Below are 15440 nucleotides of genomic sequence, written 5' to 3' on the forward strand. Positions count from 1 at the left end.
GCAAAGAAAGACTTGCTTCGATCTCAAATTCATTCTATAAAGAAAGGAAATTCCACCATCAGTGAGTATATCAGAAAGATCAAATCTCTACCTGATGCTCTAATTGCTGTCAATGATAAGGTAACTGATAAAGAACTATGTCGTATTACTCTTATTGGTTTAGGGAAAGATTTTCGTCAATTTGTTATTTCTATGAACATTGGAGAAGGTCGAATTACATTTCCTGAGCTTAGATCAAAACTATTACATCATGAGCAATGGTTGCTCAATGAATCACAAGAAGAACTTGAAGATGCCTTTTATGTTCGACAAACACAGTATAAGCAGAAGTCTGATTACAAACAGAACCTCTAACTCAGGTTTCTCAGAATCATTCAAATCACAGTAAGACCACACACGATTCTACCAAGAATCAGGTCAAACCGAGTTATCCTACCTCAAATAAAGGAAAATCTCAAATTGAAGGACCTAGCTTGGGTCCAAAAGCTGAAAATTTTGATTTTGCTACAATTCCTTGTGGAATTTGTAGAAGATGGGGTCATTTGGTTGCAAATTGTTACTTTAGGTATTCTCATCCTAAGGAGAACAAACCCTATCAACCTAATTTTGCTGGTCTTCATATTGAAGATGAAGAGGATGAGTCTGATGTGAAAGAGCTTGAAGAAAGCTTTGATATTTCAGATGATAGTGATGATATTGTTATAGCTGAGTGTAATATGGCTATTCTATCTAGTTCTTCCTCAACTAATGATAATGATTCTTCTCAAGAATGTCACTTGGCTGAAACAACTCCATGGTTAGCTGATACTGGAGCTTTCAGCCACATGACAAATAACAAGTCAATATTGAGTACTTCATCAGGTTACAAAGGCAAAGAAGGAGTAATGGTTGGTGATGGGAATTTTTTACCAATAAAAGAAACTGGTAATACTACTCTCAATCATTTAGACTCATTAATGTTCTTCATGTACCCACAACTAAAAAGAACTTACTGTCTGTTTCTAAGTTCACAAATGAGAATCAATGTTCTGTTGAATTTCTTCCATGGGGATATCACATCAAAGACTTGAAGTCTGGTATTGTTCTAGCAGAGGGTCCTATGGTGAATGACTTGTATCCTATTCATTTTTCGACATCCAGTACTTCACTTGAAGCTCATAGTGCTATCCACTGTCAAGAACCTCATGTTTGACATTGAAAATTGGGGCATACATCAAATTCTATCCTATTACAACTCAAAAAAAAGGCCAAAATCACATTTCAATCCAAATCAATTGCATCTGTGTGTGATTCCTGTCAATTAGGTAAGAGCAAATGTCTTCCCTTTCCAATTTCGACTTCTAAGTCATCTATGCCTCTTGAATTGATTCATTGTGATATCTGGGGGCCAGCTCCAGTCACAACATCTAATGGCACAAGATATTATATTCTTTTCATTGATGATTATAGTAGATTCTCGTGGATCTATCCTTTATCAGTAAGATCAGAGAGTTTGAATTGTTTTAAACATTTTAAAGCTTCCAATGAAAATCTTCTGTCTTCTAAGATCAAGAAGTTTCAAAGTGATGGTGCACCTGAGCTGGCAAAGGGTGAATTCAAAAGTTTTCTTGACAAGAATGGCATGGTGTTTAGGTGTTCTTGTCCTTACACTCCTCAGCAGAATGGGAAGGCTGAGAGAAAGAACAGACATGTCACTGAAATGGGTAATACCTTGCGCATTCACTTTTCTTTGCCTAAAGTCTTTTGGTGTGATGCATTTTCTACTTCTGTTGATATCATTAATAGGCTACCCACTCCTATACTTGGTAACATATCACCCTATGAGTGTTTATTTCACAAAGCCCCAGATTACAAATTCATGAAAGTTTTTGGCTCGACATGTTTTCCTTATTTGGCTCCCTCTAGAAAGGACAAGCTTAGTCCTAAATCAGCAAAATGCATCTTCTTGGGTTATAGTTCTATGCATAAGGGGTACAAATGCTATGATGTTGTCTCAGATAAGCTACAAATTTCCAGGCATGTAATTTTTGACGAATCATCTTTATTTCAAAGACCAATGTATTGACAAGTCCACGTCAAGTACTCAGCCTAAGTCTTTACCTCAGCAGGTTACTCTTTCCATTCCCATGTTTGCTGCTTCAATTGTGTCTCCAGGACACATTGTCCCAGACCCAGTACATTCCTCTTCTGGACATGTAAATGAGTAACCTGATCATATTACTTTATCTGCTCTGCCTACTACTAGTTCCTACTCTTCTGTCCGTCCTATGGTCACAAGGTCCAAGAGTGGTATACAAAGACCAAAGTCTATTCCTGGTTATGTAGCTCATTACTCAATATATCATCCTATTTCCTCTGCATTTGTTGTTGTTCTTAATAAATTTCATGAGCCAACTTCTTTCAAAGAAGCATCCAAGTCTCTTGAGTGGTGTACTGCTATGCAAGATGAGTTCTTAGCTCTACAAAAAAATAACGCATGGTCTCTGGTCCCTGTTGATTCATCTATGAATGTGCTTGGATGTAAGTGGGTATATAAGGTGAAATAAAGGTCTGATGGCTCTCTTGAGAGATACAAAGCCAGATTGGTAGCTAAAGGCTACCATCAGCAAGATGGTATTGATTGTAATGAAACCTTCAGTGCAGTAGTTAAGTCTACAACTATTAGACTTATTCTTACCATTGCAGTTACTAAATCTTGGAGCATCAAGCAGCTAGATGTCTCAAATGCTTTCCTGCATGGAGTTTTAGATGGGAAGGTTTATATGGCTCAGCCACAAGGTTTCATTGACAAAACAAAGAGGAATTATGTGTGTATGTTACATAAGTCCTTATATGGCTTGAAGCAGGAACCAATGGCATGGTTCAATAGATTTGCTAATTTTCTACTTCAATTTGGGTTCCTTAAGAGCACTACTGATCACTCTATATTCTATTTACTCCACCAAAGTGAGGTGTTAGTTCTTCTTCTCTATGTAGATGACATTATCCTTACTAGGGCATCTTCTATCTTGATAGATTCTCACATAAAGACACTAAGCTCAAAGTTGCTATGAAGGATCTTGGTCTGCTACATTACTTCTTGGGCATTGAAGTTATAAGGAATGATACTGGTTCTATTCTCCTCACTCAGAAGAAATATACTCTTCAAATTTTAGAAAAGACTTCTATGCTGGATTGTAAGACCAGCAAAACCCTGGCCTGTTGCTAGTGGCTCAAGGGTCTCTAAATTGGATGGGGATATTTTGTCTGACTTCACCATATATAGAAGCTTAGTGGGTACTTTACAGTATCTATCTCTCACCAGACCAGATATATCCTATGCAGTCAATTACACTGCTCAATTTATGCAGGAGCCAAGGTCTTCTCATATGATGGTTGTGAAGAAGATTTTGAGGTATTTGAAAGGTTTCATTGGTTCTGGTGTCACCATTAATCCAGGAAATTTGACCATTATTCAAGCCTATCTGATTCAGATTGGGCTGGTTGCCCTGATACTAGAAGATCAACAAGTGGGTTTTGTATATTTTTGGGTTTTACTCTTCTGTCTTGGTCCTCAAAGAAGCAACCAACTGGTGCTAGATCCTCCACAGAAGCTGAGTACAAAGCTCTTAGTGTGGCAACAACTGAAGTGTTATGGATTAGCTATTTGTTAGCTGAGTTGCATTTGCCTTTGTCCAAACCATTTCTTATCTATTGTGATAATCAAGGTGCAAATGATATTGCCTCTAATCCTATCTTCCGTGCTCGAACCAAGCATATAGAAGTGGATTATCACTTCATTAGGGGCTTGGTTGCTAATGGTTCACTTCAGGTTAACTACATTCCTACCCATCTTCAATTAGCTGACATCTTCACAAAAGCAACTGACTCAAGTAGTTAGTATTGGTTTATTAGTAGTTAGAGAAGTTAGTTTAGTAGTTAGTTAAAAGAGTAGTTAGAGAATTCTGTTATGATTAACAAACATAACAACCATTAACAAGAGTTAGTTATGTTTGTTAATCACTCTCTCTCTCTCTATAACTAACTATTTGTTTCTCTTTCTAGATGATATAAATAAGATCATCATCATTGTAATTTCTTAATTGAGAAAAATTAATAAAGTGATAAAGTTCTACCAAGGTCTAAACCTAAGTTTTCATTTTAAATTACGATGACTTCATATTCACATGGGGATCAAAGATATCAATTTTGTATGAAATTTTAGAGTGTTTTATTTTAATCTTAATTTGGTACTCGTTCATCAACTCAATTTTTGTTTCTCTTTTTTGTTTATCTTACTTTTTGTTGAGGTCGTTGACAGAAATATAATATTGTACAAAATTTAGAACTGTTTGAGGCATTTATCTTCTGTATTTCCCTGTTTAAGGCCAGAGTTTGTGAAACTCTGGCCTTAAACAGATAAAAAAAAAGAATTGAAGACCTTCAATTCTTTTCATATAACAATGTGATTTATAGCTCAACCAAATAATGTTCAATGATCTCAATAAATAAAAAATAATGTTCCAATGGTTTAAATTACTGGTTATTTCTCAAATGACCTCCAACTTTGTGACCAGCTTCCTGCCTGGCCCCTAGAATAGCAAAACTACCCATATGGCCACATTTTTCCGTTATCTTTAATTGTCCGTTACTCTCACTCCTCCACCTCATTTCCTCTCTCTGCCAAGTCACCTAAAACGCCATATCATCATCTTCTCCGGCAGGGGTCACCGACCGGCGACCTTCAAACATAAAAAAAGATTTAATTAATTTTTTTCTCTCTCCTCTCTCTCTTTAAATTTTTTTTCTTTCCTCTCTTTCCCTAGATCTAGAGAGAGAGGAAAGAAAAAAAATATTTTAGAGAGAGAGAGGAGAGAGAAAAAAATTTAATTAATTTTTTTTTTATGTTTGAAGGTCACTGGCCGGAAATTTGACCGGCCGACGACCCCTGCCGGAGAAGATGATGATGTGGCGTCTCAGATGACTTGACAGAGAGAGGAAATGAGGTGGAGGAGTGAGAGTAACAGACAGTTAAAGATAACGGAAAAAGCGAGTCATATGGGTATTTTTGCTGTTCTAGGGGGCCAGGCAGGAAGCTGGTCACAAAGTTGGGGGCCATTTGAAAAATAACCCTTAAATTATTGATACAACTTCCAGCCACTTCCCTTTTTTGCTTCATAGAATATTTCATATCCAAGAATTGATGTAACTTAAATATGCAAGAAAATTGAGATTTGGTTTATAATTACTTTCCTAAACGTAGTCGTTTCTCTCGATAGATCTTAATCAAGGAATATGACATTTGATATACAAATCTGTAATAATAGATAATGCTCGGAAAGTTGACCTACTCTAAGTCCAGCGTGGAAAAAATCCAAGAGATACAAAGAATTGATTCGAAAATAGAAACTGATCTCGTATTAACTTTTAAGTCAAACCACGAGTGTAGGGGTGGGAATCGGTCCGGGTCAGGTCGGTCGGGTTCATGTCATTCATCGGGTCGGGCTGGTCGGGATTTGAAACTCTCTGTCCATTCGGGCTTTCGGATTTAATCGGGCGGGTAATTTAAAAAATCCTAGGGTCCAAAACCCGTCCAAGTCCGTCCAACTTTTCGGATTTCTCGAGTATTGAGCAGTCGAGTATCGAGTTTTCACCAAAGTTTCAAAATACCTCGGTCGAAATGACAAAAATATTTCTATTTCGATGATACCGAAATTTCTATCGAAACTAAAATTTAATTTAGTTTCTTTTAACAATGTTGTGTCAAGGGCACTCCGCACTTGGACAACAATATATGTATGTATATCTATATTATACACTTCAAATACTTTAAAAATATTTTTGTATATGTTATACATGCATACATAAATACATACAAGCAAGCATACATATAATGTGCATAGGTATTATCGCATAAATGGATGACATTATTAAGCGGGTTATGTCGGGTAAAGATTATCGGACGGGCTCGGGCGGGATATCTGGTAACACCTCAAAACCCGTACCCGACCCGTTAATTTCATCGGGTCGGTCGGGCTAAACCCGCCTTCGGGTTTCGGGTACCCGTGACGGGTTTCGAGTTTGCGGACTTTTTTCCAGCCCGAGTGACACAATATGACAGTAATTACAATAATCAATCCTGATAAAGTTATATTTAATAGATAAGACAAAAAAAAGTTCACCACACTAAAGAATAATTATCACACAACAACAGACCCAAGCCAAAATAGAGACTTAGTCCCATGCCTTATCTTAGGGCCTCTTCTCCAGCAGATGTCTTCTCCACCTTGTTTATCAAGACCCAACCTTTATAGATTTACCATTCCTCTCCTGACTACTTCCAAATTTCTTTCACATTGGTGCTTCAAGATTTACTCCTATTCTTCCAGCCTGACCAGTTCCGACCTACTCTCACCAGGACATGTTGCTAGTACTGTAACCGAGCGATCTAACCCTGAGGGAACAACTGACGAATCCTCTTTGTTGTCAACTTGCTTCAACGGTTCCGGCTGTATCTTGGACTTTGAATGGAAGAAGAGGAAATGGTGGAGGTTGAGGGATTGAGATAAAGGCAAATTACAAGATAGTCGTTGATCTTCGATGTTGGAAACTTGGTCTTCCATGGTGGAGGTTGGTGGAGCTGCAGAGGATTGTCTTAGAGTTGAATTCACTATTTCTACCACTTCGTCATTTGAGAGTACATCCCAAACCTGTCGAAATAACTAAAACAAATTAAAAGGAATGACGGACTAAATGCCAATATAATTAGGTTTTGTTATTTTAACCATGATCGAAGACAAAATTCTTCTCTTACCCCAACTCTAGCAATGACTATGATCTTGGGGCAGAAAACAAGCAGGTATGGGGCCTAAGAGTAGTGAAATCAACATGCATAGTGGGTCGGACAACTTTTCTCTTTACCCGTTTGGGTGTGAGAGTGGGTTGTCTTAAAAATTCTTAAAGGTCAAAGCCCTGAAAGCCTACTAGGGGTGCCAGGCAAGCGAAGTTACAAAAGTACGGACAATCGGATTGTACACTTCAAAGTTATTTAGAAGTTTTCATTTTACCTCAATTGGTCTTCTTCAACTGAATCTTTCAATCGATTTGTTTGATGGTGAAAGGGAGGGAGGGTAAGGGTAAGATAGGAATTATGAATAAACTTAGGCCAAACCAAATCGTCAATTAAACAGACAAATAACAGAATCCATTAGTTGGAAGGGGCATTTTTCAATATACCTTTACTTCTAGCGGTAGGTCCAAATTACTAACAATCTTTTGGTGTGAAATAAATGAAAACCCTCAAAATGAGAACAAATAAAAGCACGACATCAATTCCTTCAACTATTTGACTTGGAAACATTTTGGTGCTCAAATTTCATACTAGTTTGCTAATTAAACATGGTCATTATCCAAAAACCACCTCTGACCTGAATAAACACTTCAAGCAACATTGAAGGCGTCAGAGTGTCTATACGAGGAGAAACACTTCAAGCAATCCTTATGAAGAATAGCACTAACCAAAATAAGTGTGAAAACCAAAAAGAAATAAGCGTATGAAACGGACCCTAAGTAACATTTTGTAGTGGTTGTAGGGCAGAAGCATTAAATCAATTAGAAACCACAAATTTTGTAGCAAGAAATGGTGTGGTCCTCCCGTTTAGCCCATAGTCAATCATTCTACCCACGTCAACCGTTGGTAGCCCAAGTGGTTCCAAGGTGTTGACATAAACTCAGAAACCCGTAGAGGTCCCAGGTTCGAATCCTAGAGAAGGTGGAATCTTTGGTTATTTGAATTGCAATTATTAGGGTATAAATAATGTAGTTGGTCTTTAAACCTTTTTTTTTTAATGAAGTTATGAACCTAGTACTCCTCTAGTGATGTTATAAAGTTTACAAACACTCAATTACTATGAACTTTAAACTCGAAAAGAATTTTTACCAAAATGGAACTTAAACCAAACAGATGTGCTGATATCCACCACAACAAATTTACTACCATTCTATGCTATTCTAAATCAAAAAATTCTCTCTCTCCACCTCACCCCTCTCTCTCCACCTCACCTCTTTCTCTCTCTCCACCTCACCCCTCTCTCTCTCCACCTCACCTCTTTCTCTCTCTCCACCTCACCCCCCTCTCTCTCTCCACCTCACCCCTCTCTCTCTCTCTCCACCTAACCTCCCTCTCTCCACCTCACTCTGTCTTCTCCGATGAAGGTCGTCAGTCGAAAAAATTTCCGGCTGGCGACCTTAAAAAAAAATAACTCTCATTTCTCTCCCTCTCTCTAAATATTCTGGCGAAGGGGTTACCCTTCGCCGGAATCTGTTGAACCAAACCTTAGAGAGAAATGAGAGTTTGGTTCAACAGATTCCGGCGAAGGGTAACCCCTTCGCCAGAATATTTAAAGAGAGAGAGAGAAATGAGAGTTTTTTTTTTAAAGGTCGCCGGCCGGAAAATTTTTCGGCCGACGACCTTCATCAGAGAAGACAAAGTGAGGTGGAGAGAGAGAGCTTAGGTGGAGAAAGAGGGGTGAGGTAGAGAGATAGAGAGGTGGATAGAGAAAGAGAGAGATGAGGTGCAGAGAGAGAGGTGAGGTGTAGAGAGAGAGATGAGGTGGAGAGAGAGAGGTGAGGTGGAATTAATTATGTTTTTTTAATATTTTATTTAGAAATTAGAAGGGTATTTACGCCATTTACATGAAAATAAGGGGTCAAATTTGAATTTATGAAAAATAGGAGGCAAAAAAAAAAACCGGTCACAAAGTAGGGAGTCAAATAAGAATTAACTCTAAAATTAATACAAGACATACTAAAATATAACTTTATTTAATTTCTTTGTTACAAAGAGTGGTAGAATCTAGTTGCATTCATGTAAAATATCATTAACATTAAAATCTTACTAAAACTAAAATTTCTTGGACACTCTCTCATTGCGAAGCGCAAGAAACTTGTTTTCTATAGCTTGGACACTCTCTGTTATACTGGTGATTTCAGTACGCATTTTAAGGAGAGAACCAACAAGCTTGTTCAACAGAGCAAAGGGTATAGGGTTACCACGAGCATGTTGGCGAACTTGGTGGGCAGCTTGGCCATAGGAGGTATTAACAGGGGGATCTTGAACCTGTTCTTCCTTAAGAGGAAGATCTTGAATCAATGGTTCAGCTGGACGTCGAAAGGGTCCGACGGGAGGATTAATAGCATAAATAAGTCTATGAGGAGGAGTTCTATAGACAGTTTCAGCAGGGAAAGGGGATGTATTGCTTTTGTTCACTTTACTGTAATCAGGGCTACCTACACAGAAATAATGATGATAGAAGTAGTAATTCTTCTGTTCGTCCTGAGATGATGATGTTGTTGGTTCAGTAAAACCATGATCCCTCATTTCTTTCATTAATTTGGAGAGATCGATCTGGGGAAACTCTGATTCGAATGTTGGAGAATGAATGTATAAAACTTTGTTCTGTATGAGAGAAATAGCACCTCTCCTTGTTGTAATAATGTAGGTGCACAATTCCCATACAAGTGTTGGTATGTCGTCCATTGCTAGGGTTGGAAGATGAAAAAGCTTTTTGGGAAAAGAAAGAAGACAAGAAGACGGAGACGACTTCTGGAGATTTAGGGTTCGGCAAAGAATTAAATAAGGCGTTACTTCAAAGTTTTTGGTAGGGCTTTTGATTAAAAGACTAAAAAGGGCATGCAGAGATTTAGGGTTTGACGAAAAATTAGTAATAATGTTTTTTTTGGGCATTTGATTAAAAGACTAAAAAGGGCATGCAGAGATTTAGGGTTTGACGAAAAATTAGTAATAATGTTTTTTTTGTTGAAGATTTAGGGTTTGGCGAAATATTAGTAATAATGTTATTTTAGGGTTTTTTGGGCTTTGGTTAAAAGACTAAAAACGGCTTGACGGTGATTTAGGGTTGGGCACAAAATTAAACAATTAGTGAAATACATATATAGAATATATGAGATAAAGAAAGACAAAGTTAGGATACCAAAAGATATGTATTATTATCTTTTCTCAACTTAGAGCATCTCCAATGCAAAACTCTAAAAAATCTCTATTCATCATATGTGTCAAGTTCCAATTGAGATTCTCACTCCTAGGTGGCGTCAATAGAGATCCTCAAATTTTTGTGTCTCCAATGCAAAACTCGAAACTTATCTTATTTACTTATGTGTTATAGTTATTTTTGTAAATAAATTATTAATTATTTTAGAAAATATAGAAAACTTGATTTCTATTGGTTGAAAATCAAATATTGATGAGGTGGACAATTAGAGATAACTCAAGAGGACACTCTAGAAATAGAGTGTCCTCTTAAGAGCATCTCTAATGGGACACTCTACCAAACACTCTAAAAGTCCTAGTTGTCAAGTGTCAATAGAGATTCTCTTTCCTAAATGTCAATATAGAGACACTCTAAGTTTTGTTGGTCTCCAATGGAAATCTCTAAAGTCTCTATACTTTAATACACATGTCCCTCTTCAATCCAATAGATAAAAAGTAGTTGAAAAGTAAAGTTTTCTATTGGTTGGAATTAAAAAGCAACACTTAGAGAGTCTCAAGTAGACCCTCTCATTTTAGAAGTTCTCTCTCTAAACACTCTATAATAAATGCGTCCACCTCATATTAGAGTGTCTAACAAAGTGTTCCATTGGAGATGGTTTTTTAACAAAAACTCCAAAAAGTCATGTGTGGCACTCAAAGTGTTAGATATTGAGTGTCCCATTGGAGATGCTCTAAGATATCTCTATTCCACCCTCGACACGTCATCTTAGAGATCCAAATAGAGTGTTGCATTGGAGATGGTTTTTAAGAAAAAACTCGAAAAATCCTAAGTGGCACTCGGAGTTTCTAAGATTGATTGTTGCATTGGAGATGCTCTTATATCAAAGCTATATATTTATTTCACCACGTTATCAGCACGATTCGCTCTACTGTGATGTGGTCTTGGGAGGGTGTGTTGTAAAGCTATCCCACATTGGTGGGAGACAGGAGTGTGGTGCTCCTCTTAAGAGGTTAAAACACCTTTTCCTAGTGAGCCCTTTTAAAATCGTGAGGCCTAAGTGTGCCAAAGCGGACAGTATCACTAGCAACCCGGAAGGCTGGTCCGCACCATCCTATAACAACAATGCTATTTTTGTGTTTTTTGGGCTTTAGTTAAAAGACTTGAAAGGGCTTGGTAGAGATACATGGTTTGAGGGGTTGACAAAGAGTTAATAATGTCAGCTTAGGGTTGGGAAAAGATTTAGATAATGTTATTTTAATGTTTTTTGGGCTTTAGTTGAAAGACTAAACTGGGCATGTTTAAGCCTCCGTCAAGCTTGAAAGGAAACTGAGACAAACTAAAAGACAGCGTGAACATGCAACCTTTCAACAAAAAAAAGAGTGAACATGCAACCAAAACATTTTAATGGAAAAGCCAAAAATAATATTTTGTTGCAATATATATATATTTGTTTTTCTTGCAAAGAAATCTAAAGAAAGGCCGAGTATTTTATGATTTCCCAAATAAAGAATTTTTTTGTTTCTCTTGTCACGAATCTGGTTGTTTGAAGCTTAAGTGTCCATCCGGTGGATGATTATAAATCTTTATTTATGTTGTGCTTCAGTTGTTTCAGCTTTTTCCTCTGCACCTTCTACTCTGACTATGTCTACAACAAGAATCTTACCTTCTGTTGGAATCAACTAAAATTGACCAGGGTTATAGTTCGTAAGACAATATAGTTCAATGTACGTAAACTTAATCCGAAACGAAGGATAAAAGAGCCAAATTAATTCTATATTACGAAATATTCTCTCTAATTTACCGAAAATTAGATTTATTCATATGAAGCGGGAACCATATTTTGTTTAGGAAGCTTGAAAGGGGGTTCGGCCAAGGTTAGAGAGCAGTAAGATATCAGAAAACTCATTTGAAGATTTAAAGAATTAACAAGGAAAATGGGCATGTAAATGAATAGGTAAAGGAGGAACTCGGATATTGACTGACCTGTACCTTTGGAAATGTTGCTGATAAGTTCTTGGACACCGTCTTTGCCTATGGTGTCCTTGAGGTACATAGCTGCACATGCTACCTCCTCTGGAGTCACCTTCCGATCGTAGTCCCTGCAATTGGTTAATGTAGATGTCTATCCGAGTCAGTCTGTGCAAGTTTACTGACAAGATGCATAAATACTAGAAGATGGACACGTTTGTGAAATATTTATAGGCTCGTTTTGTCAGAGTAACAATATATTTGTGTGCTTATGTTGCATTAAAATGGGTACTACTTGAGAAACCCTAAGAATTGGGTTCCAAGTTTTGCCAAATGGTAGGGGTACTTATATATATATATCGACCTTTTAAGACTAGTCACAAGGACAAAGTTTATCAGCGTATCGTAAGCAATTCATGCACCTATCCAGTAACTGCCAACGGTCACCGATTTTGGCATCGACGTCATCAATCTCCTTTTCAAGCTTTTGGAGCGTAGCATCAACCTGGGATATAAGGTAAACTATTTTAATATTAGGTTTTATTAAGTGAATTATATATTAAGTATTGACCGAAGTAAGCAAGCGAAAAGGGTTTTGATCATTTCCTTCCCTATTTATGAGCGTTGAAGAAACCTTGTCAATAGCCGCCTCGGCCGCATGGTCACTTTCCTCTCTCGAAGCTTTGTATGCTTTCTTCGCCTCTTCTTCTCCTTCTGTACTCTCTTTCTCCACCATGTTATACAATTCTATCTGAAAAAGCAAATCTGTAATAAAAGATACATTTTTACGATAACATAGTAAAGAAAAATAATAAATAACACTCTGAAACTTTACTTACTCTAAACTTAAATAGAATTGAACCATCTATTGAAAAAATCCAAGAGATACAAAGAATTGACTCGAAAATAGAAACGATGATGTCATATCAACTTTTAAGTCAAACTACAAGTGACGCGGTAATTACAATAATCATTCTTGATAAATTTCTATATAACAGATAAGAAAAAAAGTTCACCACACTAAAGAATAGTTATCGCACAATAACAAACCCAAGCCAAAATAGAGACTTAGTCCCTCGCCTGATCTTAGGGCCTCTTCTCTAGCAGATGTCTTCTCACCTTGTTTATCAAGACCCAACCTTTATAGATTCACCATTCCTCTCCTGACTACTTCCAAATTTCTCTTAGGTTGGTGCTTCAAGGCTTACTCGTTCTCCTCTTCTTCCAGCCTGACCAGTTCCAACCGACTCTCACCAGGACATGTTGCTAGTACTGTACCCGAACGATCTAACCCTGAAGGAACGACTGAGGAGTCCTCTTTATTGTCAACTTGCTTCAATGGTTCGTGTTGTGTCTTGGACTTTGAAATGGAAGAAGAGGAAATGATGGAGGTTGAGGGATTGAGATAAAGGCAAATGACAGCGCAGTCGTCGGTCTTTGAGGTTGGAAACTTGGTCTTCCATGATTTCACAGCTGACTCGACCAATGTTCTAGCTGCATAGGATCGTGTAGGAGCTGGAGCTGAATTCACTATTTCTACCACTTTGTCATTTGAGAGTACATCCCAAACATGTTGAAATAACTAAAACAAGTTAAAAGGATTGCGGGGTTAAATGCCAATATAGTTAAATTTTGTTATTTTAACCAAAATTCTTCTATTACCCCATCTTTGGCAATGACTATGAATTCATCCTAATCCGTGAGATGTCGATAAGAAACATGAGGAACTGAAATGCCAATATACAAGTTAAACATTTTTTTTGTTCTCTTCTCTCTCTTTTCTGTCCCTTACGCTCATCTATAAATATTTTTATGTATTAACTTGTTCTTTACTTTCAACAAAAAAGAAAAACTTTTTTTTGAAGCCCAAAAACAAATGCATGGGATACGGTACTTGTTTCACAATCTTAAGATAAACGGGAGTGCTACATGTACAAATTCCTTGACAAATTCCTTGATAAAAGTATGCAAAACAAGTAAAAGTAAACATAAAATTATTTCTAATCAAATTTGAAAAAAGAAACCCAACACCTTACCTTTTTCATTTGGATAAGTGACATGGATAACCGTTGTTAATGTTTCCTTAGGGGCAAAAATATTGGAAAACAACTATAATCTTCGGGGGGTCCAAAATCTATTAGCCTACTAGAACTATTATATCTGTTGGATGCTACTGGTTTCTTCTCTCCAGGACTACATGTGGTGGGGATTCATTGTCTGTCGTGCAACAGGACAGGAGCTGGCCAACAACCCTTGGTTGGAGTGGCAAGAGGTATAATCTTCACCTAGAGGTCAAGGTTCGAGGCACACGCTGAACAATTCTCAAAAAAAAAACAGGACAGAAGCTGGTACAATGTTACTTAACCGTTTGTTCAACCTGTAATTTTGTTTGAAGTGGTCCAAATAATTTCTTTCTCCCAGAGTTTCAAATGTCACTTACTCTATACGTTTCTTCATTTTGATGTCAATGTAGATAGATGATACATCATCTAGGATTTCGAAGATTAGAAGCCATGAACGTGTAAGACTTCGTGGGCCACCTTGCTTGAAGGTAATTCATTACCTTATCAGTACATTTTGCAACTAATATATAACCTATCTAACTTGTTTCTAGTTCACGATATACAGGCAGCAGGCTGTGCGTGCAAAAAATGTTACTGAGCTGTGTGTATATACACTACTAGCCTAGACTATGCACAAACTGGTCTTATTGCAGCCGTGTTTGTCTTCAAAGTAAGTGTACCTAAAAATTTCATACTAGTATAGCTAAATGTCTTCTTTTCTTTCTGTATGGGTTTCTTTGTTTACACCACTTTTAAGAGATTGAACAAGATCACATATGTTAAATGAAAATCGTCTCAGATGATGGAGTGGTGGTACCAGACTACCAGTCTGTCTGCTGAGGAAAGGATGTCAGCTCCAACTGTCTATCCCCCACCTCCTACGCCCCCAAAGGTAAATTAAACTTTTCATTTTTCTCAACCAGTGATTATTAGCTCAGAAATTCTAACTTAGCAATTAACAGAACAAACATTTAAATCAAGAAACAAACCAACCAGTTTCTTTGCCTTTTTCTGCTTCATAACGAAATATTTGGACAAAATAGTTCCGAATGAAGTTGTTATAATGTGGGTTTCGAACTGAATCCACATGTTGGGTACTTCTCCATTTCTAACATGATTAAGTAACAAAGGATTTTCAGTCAAATCATTGTACCAAAAGCTAGAACAACAAGCAACATCATCCTCTCAATCTCAAGTTAAAATCCCAAAATGGTTTTGGAACAAGGTTATCCCGTCAAAGGTCTCCTTCCTTTTATGGGCTATAGTGCATAACGTAGTCCCCACAATGGACAACATCATAAAGAAAGGTTGCACGGCTCCTAATAGATGCTCTCTTTGCAAGTCCAATTAGGAATCATCTACACATCTCTTCCTCACTTGCCCATTCACTTCTAAAATTTGGGAGTCGATTAATCCCTCT

The 15440-nt window shown here is 37.3% G+C and overlaps 1 protein-coding gene across 1 annotated transcript in view; it reads left to right on the top strand.

Moving 5' to 3' along the window:
- GLYR1 (glyoxylate reductase 1) overlaps nt 1-14291 on the top strand; it is a 32697-nt gene extending 18406 nt beyond the window's left edge. The window contains exon 9 of the transcript XR_015236827.1: nt 14255-14291. The gene's annotated coding sequence lies outside the window, so the exon portion shown is untranslated. The remainder of the gene's footprint in view (nt 1-14254) is intronic.
- Nucleotides 14292-15440: the final 1149 nt, after the last annotated feature.

This window comes from Eschscholzia californica, unplaced genomic scaffold (assembly GCF_041429995.1).
Source record: "Eschscholzia californica isolate CP2 unplaced genomic scaffold, dmEscCali1.0.p SCAF_3, whole genome shotgun sequence".
Lineage (NCBI taxonomy): Eukaryota > Viridiplantae > Streptophyta > Magnoliopsida > Ranunculales > Papaveraceae > Eschscholzia > Eschscholzia californica.